This window comes from Leuresthes tenuis, unplaced genomic scaffold (assembly GCF_036924035.1).
Source record: "Leuresthes tenuis unplaced genomic scaffold, fLeuTen1.0.hap1 SCAF_17, whole genome shotgun sequence".
NCBI lineage: Eukaryota > Metazoa > Chordata > Actinopteri > Atheriniformes > Atherinopsidae > Leuresthes > Leuresthes tenuis.
Window position 1 is genome coordinate 9,593,090 of NW_027325371.1, and position 6,540 is coordinate 9,599,629.

Sequence of the window (6,540 nt, forward strand, 5' to 3'; positions counted from 1 at the left end):
ACTTTGTCCTTGCACATGAATTTTATTGATTAACACAGTGCAACTGGATTTATTATGCTTAATACTTTCTTTGAATATCTAATATTGACTGTTTCAGTGAATTTGTGAGTGAAAATTTTCAATATGTGATGCTAAGTTACACGTAGCAGATTTATGGACAAATGAATTACCTGACTAATAATTGTTTTATATTGTAAATACAGTGTTTTTTTATTTCCCATATTTTATCTATGATATATAATTCATAATATATTTATATATATATATATATATATACTGTATATGTATGTGTTCTAATGACAACAAAAATTTTGTTTGAAAATCATGTAGATTAGGTTTAGTAATTCATTTTCATACTTGAGGCACAATCTTGCTGATTTCAGAGATTCTCGACAATTTGTTATTTTTATGTTGCATATATTTGGATTTTTTTTAATGATGAACTACATTTGTCAGATGTATGATACAGATAAGATGTTTTGTTTTTAACAACATGTTAATAGACTATGTCTTCTTGCCTAAACCTTTTTTAATATGAGTAGGATCATTGTGAAAAATCATGACTTGTGTTGTGAAAAATCAGGAGGCTCATAATTATGAATCTTCTTGCCAGTAGAGAGCACTGCTGGTCTGTTGTCATATCTTGGTCCAAGAGCTTTTGTATGTTCCTTCTTTGTAATGGGTTTGTTTAGAATATTTAAACAAAACTATTTCTTATCTTTGAAATGAAAACTTTTATCATATAAGTCTTTATGTTATGTTAACGAAATAGAAATGTTGCCATTATCATCATACATGCTGATGTTTGAAGTTGCACAATTTTGTTTTCTTTTGTTTAATTTTCAATGTTGTGCATGATAAATAGCTTCATTAACAAAAAACATTGCAGTTTTCCCTGTAGTTTCAGTAACAACAAAAAAAAACCATGTGGAATTGCTGCTCCCCTGACAAACACCTCTAATTGGCTCATTTCTCAGCACTCAACCAGACACAACAGTTTTCTGCTTTGTTGGTTGCTGAGGGCTTTCTGAGTGGAGATGAGGCGTCTTAATAGTGAGCCGCAGAGCCTGCAGGCAAGGCTGTACATTTTTGCTGGTCTGTGCCTTGTTTCAAGAAGTATAATTTTCCCTACATATTTCTGGATGGATTTTATACTTCCTCAGCAGCAGAAAACAGACCTGAATGGCATGATGCCAATTCAAATTGGACGGATGCATGAGATGTGTTGAAAATTTTCAAACCTCCTTCACTCTACAGGATATAAACACCAGGGAATTGTTACAATGCCAAATAAGCAGATTACAACTCTGCATAATGAGCTTTCTGTCAAATATAATTGCAGCTTTGTCAGACCAAATTGTTTATCTATCAACATTGCTCTCACTGATTTTTCAGGCTACTTTCCAGAAAGAATTGCAGTTACAACTGATTCAGTTTACACGATAAATACCTACCATGTTATTCCTATTGCACTGCATTTTTGTAAAGCAAATACAGCCAAACACCACCATGATACTCATAGCCTCAAATTTCTAAATGTCAGCTGAATGTAGTAAACACCGTAAACTTTCTAATTGAAAACCCCTAATTGGAAAATGATTCTGTGCTGTTGCAGTGGGCCTCGGGAAATGCATTATTCTGGACCCTCAGATCGGTCTCATGTGTTGCAAATAACATGGTGCATATGGTGCATGGAAGGCAGCCAATGAAACTGAATTCCTCTCTGTGCTCTGAGAACATCTGACATGGAAAAGAAAAGGAAAGAGAAAGGTTAAAGCTCTGCTATTAGCTTAGTGGAGAGACTTAATTACTTAAACTGTCTTCTTTGTCCTCAGTAGAGACTTGAAATGAGAACAATCCAGCCTCCCTCGCACACGTAACAGCTTCCCTTTTTTTTAATTTGCCAACAGGTTCTGCCAACACTGCCATCCACTGGTGGATTGTTGAACTGTTATCCCCTATTAGTGATTTCAAAACATGTCTGAGAAAGATGGCTTTTTGAAGCTGTTGTTCGTGGCCTATTAAGGTGATGCAGGTTCAGTGCTGCTGCGAACCCTTGTGCAACATCACCCTTTGACAGCCACAGACCCTCAACACCCCTGCAGTGGCTATTAATAACACTTGGAGCTCACAGCCGATTGCTGCTTTCTAGGAGGAGAGAGAACGAACTGGCTTTGTTTTGACATCTGGAAGGTGCTGGAACTTGGCCACAGTTTGTTAACTGATTATGACCAAAACAAATCATTTCCAGCTCAGTTCAGCCTTATGACTGAATACAAGTTGTGGGTCATTCTAGTAATAAATGCTATTTTATTGATTACATGAAAGTATGCATATATACAGTTAAGAATGTTAATGATTGTTTGGAGAATAAACAGTATTGGTGGAAATAGTCAGCAAAAACTTATTTATATTTCATTTTACCAATGACACACTCAGAGCACAGTCAGCATCTTATCTCAATATTTTTGTGCCTTATTTTTGTGATTTGTTTAGTTTAGTTGTCAACCTCTTATTGTAATTGTAGTGAGGAGGAAACCTGGATCTCATTTAGTCCCAGTGATAACTCTCTTTAAGGTGTTTGATTCTTCAATTAATTGATTTTCATTCTTTATGTCACATAGCCTTATCATTATAAGAAAAAAATATATATTGGGGAACTCAGTCTGAGGTTTATTCATTCTGTCCTTCAGTTGTGCTTCTCAATTCCAGTTTTTTATATCCTCATGTGAAAAAATGCTGGCCCACATACAGTAAGTAGGTTGACCCAAAAATGACTGACATATACAAAGCTATTGTGCATTTTTAAAGCTCCAATTGCAATGATTTAAACCTAAATAAAGCCTTGAAACAACAACTATATAGCTACACTGCAACTGTGAAGTAGCCACCACTCTCAAGTCTGTGATAGATTTCAACATTCTTGAATTATGAATAATGAAACTGCCAAATCTTTGGTCACATTTAGTTGTGGATCACTAAAAAGCCACTCAGGAAAACTGCCTAAATTCATTTTTACTCTCATCAAGCATAATGTGGATGCTTTTTTACCATGCTTTTTTTTACCTTCCAAACAATGCAAATCTATGCTGTAATCAAAGCTAAAAGTAGTGTGTGCAAGTAGAAGTGTATGTGTGTGAAAACCAAAGTGGTTCGTGTAACAAGACTAAAAATGGCTGTATATGTGATGACCATTTGCCATTTCAAAACTAAAATCTGAGATGAATAATTCATCATTTTTTGACACTGATACAGTCCTTGCTTTTCTGCTCATATGCAAACCAATACAACTATCTCTCTTTTACAGACTGCTTCCTTCTTGCCATTGTTCTTCTTCAGACTATCTCTAAACTTCTCTCTATCTCTAAAGCAAAGAATTAACTTTGGGCCTTGATTGTGTCTTCCGGCGGTTGTTCACTTTGAAGGAAAACAGGGTCAGATTTACCGTTCTTGGTCTGCTTCCACCTCACAAGCAACATCCCTCAAAAATATAACAGAAGTTATTGTCTTTACCCTCAAGACTTATTCCTTACAATCATCTGTACAGCCTGTATCTACATTTGTCAATATGTAAATCCAAAATGAAGGGTTTTGAGGATTTTTTTTTCCATTTCCTATTGCATCTTAGTTTATGTAAAAAGTGCATTAAAGCTTTATTTAATGTTTGAAAAATCTTACATTTTTATGCCATTGACATATAATCAAGATTTTTCTCAGACCTGCACACTGATGTGCCCCTCTGTCTGACTGAACTGGGTCACTGTGCTGATTTAATTTCCAAAGGGAACCACCTTGGCGGTAGGAAACATGATTTGCTAATTAACAAAAGTGTCTCCTGGCATTTTCAAGAAAATGACAGTGCTCTCAGAGGGTTGGCAAAACTTAAGTTTTGAGTGGGAACCATGATGTAAACAGGACAAATCTACATTGAAAGCCTCCATGTCAAATTATCTAAGTAGTGTAGAACTAGACTGAAAAAGAAAGCATTTTAATACAATATGTCCTCTGCCAGCAGTAAGTGTTCACATTTCTTACATTTTGTAGGTGCTGTAGTACTTCTGCAATGTAATGATTACATTCTTTTGTTTGGGGGTATTTTCAAGAATGTTTTTAGGCAAGATAGATCTATCTTAGAATATATAATATAATAAGAAGATATCGTTCTTCATGTTTGTTTATTTTACCAGCATCACAACTGCTATTTTATTTTTCTTTCTTTCCCTTTTATAGCACATTAAGCAAGAAAGAGATAACTCAGTTGAGCTTTTTTAATTATTCAAAAACTATGGTAGCTGAGACTACTCACTTTTTTATTTTATTTTAATGTTGCAGAAACCTTGTGTTGACAAAAGCATTTAATCAACTATGAACTGTCCCAGACCACACAAAAACAATTTCAAAGCTCTACAGTAGCTCTACATAGATTTTAAGTGTAGTTTCAGGTCATTTATTACAACAAAAGTGGCATTTTAGAAATCCAAGGTTTCAACAAGACAGTTGCATCATGGGGAATATATTTCACAACATAAACACATATGGTGAATACTTAAGATGATAAGATGACCGTCTTAACGCAACGGCTGTGATTATTTCTAACAGGGGATGTGAAAACAATTTAACCTTGTATAATACAGAAGAATTCATAACAACATCAATCCGAGCAATTACATAATGAAACAAATATTCTGATAATGAAATCATAGCCGTCACGTTGAACTGTAATAGACTTGTGATTATTTGGGCTTTTAAAACTATACCATAATGTGAAAGTGCTGCTGTGTTTTTAACTAATGCAGGATGCAGTTCAAACAGTTATCAGAGAGATGCCATTTTTAACATCAGCATTAATCAGAAATCTCTATAAGTATTTATAATATGCTATTGTTTATTAAGAGTGATTCTGATATTGTTGACTAGGAAATGAACAATAGTAATTTACAAAACATCAACAGGCAATGGTAAAGACAATAGAATATTGTTTGGATAGATAAAAATCTGATTTCATGTATCCATAAAATAAGTATTTATATAGTTGATATCTGACAGAATAATCCAGTTTATTGGGAAATAGTGCATAATGTCTGTTAGAATATTGACACTACCCAAACACAAGAGTGTGCATAATTGATCATGTTTTTATATATATATTAGTTAGTGTTATAGATGAGAATTTGAGAAGACATAAATCAACTGTTACATTTGCTGTTTCCACTTTCTTCCTGCTCTTCTTGCAGCTATGAGCGCATCATTATCTCAGCTGCATTAGTGACATTGTATTTTGCGACATGAACATCCTGTTTTCAGTATTTTACTTGGAAATGAGACACGTAATCAACTACACCTATTAAAATCTTTGCCAGGTGCAGATAAAAGTGATGTAAATCTTGTCGCGGGGGTCAAATGTAGGACCCATTTATTTGACAAAGTTAAACTTTCCTCAAAAGTTTTTATATTCACTAAAACCATTATACTCACCACTTGTTTGTATGCTATTTGGAACAAATACAGTCATTAAATGATCTGGGATTGAACTGGCAAATGTTTAACAAAAGCCAACAACTTCAACAGACTAAAACTTTGTTGTTCGTCTTTACACTCAAAACTTTTGTTGGTAGAGCTAACGAATACAAACGATAGAAGCAATCACTATTCTAACACTGGTGCTTCATGTTCCAAGGGTAATCACAAATATGATGCGAGGCACTATTACACCACTGCAACAGATGTATTTCACGCTGCAGTTATTGAATGATTAATTAGCTATGTGTAAAGTTACACTTGGCAGTGACTTGGTTTTGATTGCACTTTGACATTTCCTTTTAAATGAGACATCTAACACTGTAAAAACTGACACTACTGACATTACTTCCATTAGTTTCAATTGGACTTTTTAATGAGTTTAAGTCATTATAATTAACAGCAACACTGTTACAGTCCTTTGTATTATAAGAGCACTGAATAATAAACTCCTGAATTCCTCAAAAAGCATGATATATTGTAAACAAAGATGAATAACTTACAACCCTGTTTCCTAAAAAGCTTGGCGGCTGTGTAAAATAGAAAAAATTGAATGTACCTCTTTGATTGTGCCATTTGGACATTTGGACATGTGCCATTTGTTTTCAATGGAGGACAACTGGATGGCAGATAAACCAGTTTCACACTGGTAGCATGTTTTCATTTTCCATCCATTTTCTATACCTGCTTACTCCCATTCAGGGTCTATCCCACAGGCTAGAGGTTGTCCCAGCAGGCACACCCCGGACAGATCCACAGTCCATCACAGGGCTACACAGAGACAAATGAGACAACCAACAAGGCACACTCCTAGGGTCAATTTATAGTCACCAATTAACCTAACATGCATGTTTTTGGAAGGTGGGAGTACCCAGAGAGAACCCACACTTGGATGGGGAGAAAATTCAGGTCCATCATGCAGGCCTCAGCTTACATTTTGCGTTATGTAAAACAGTTAAGTGATATTGTTCAACTGTAACATGTATTTAAAAGGCTTATAAGGGGGTAAGAGAAAGCTACAGA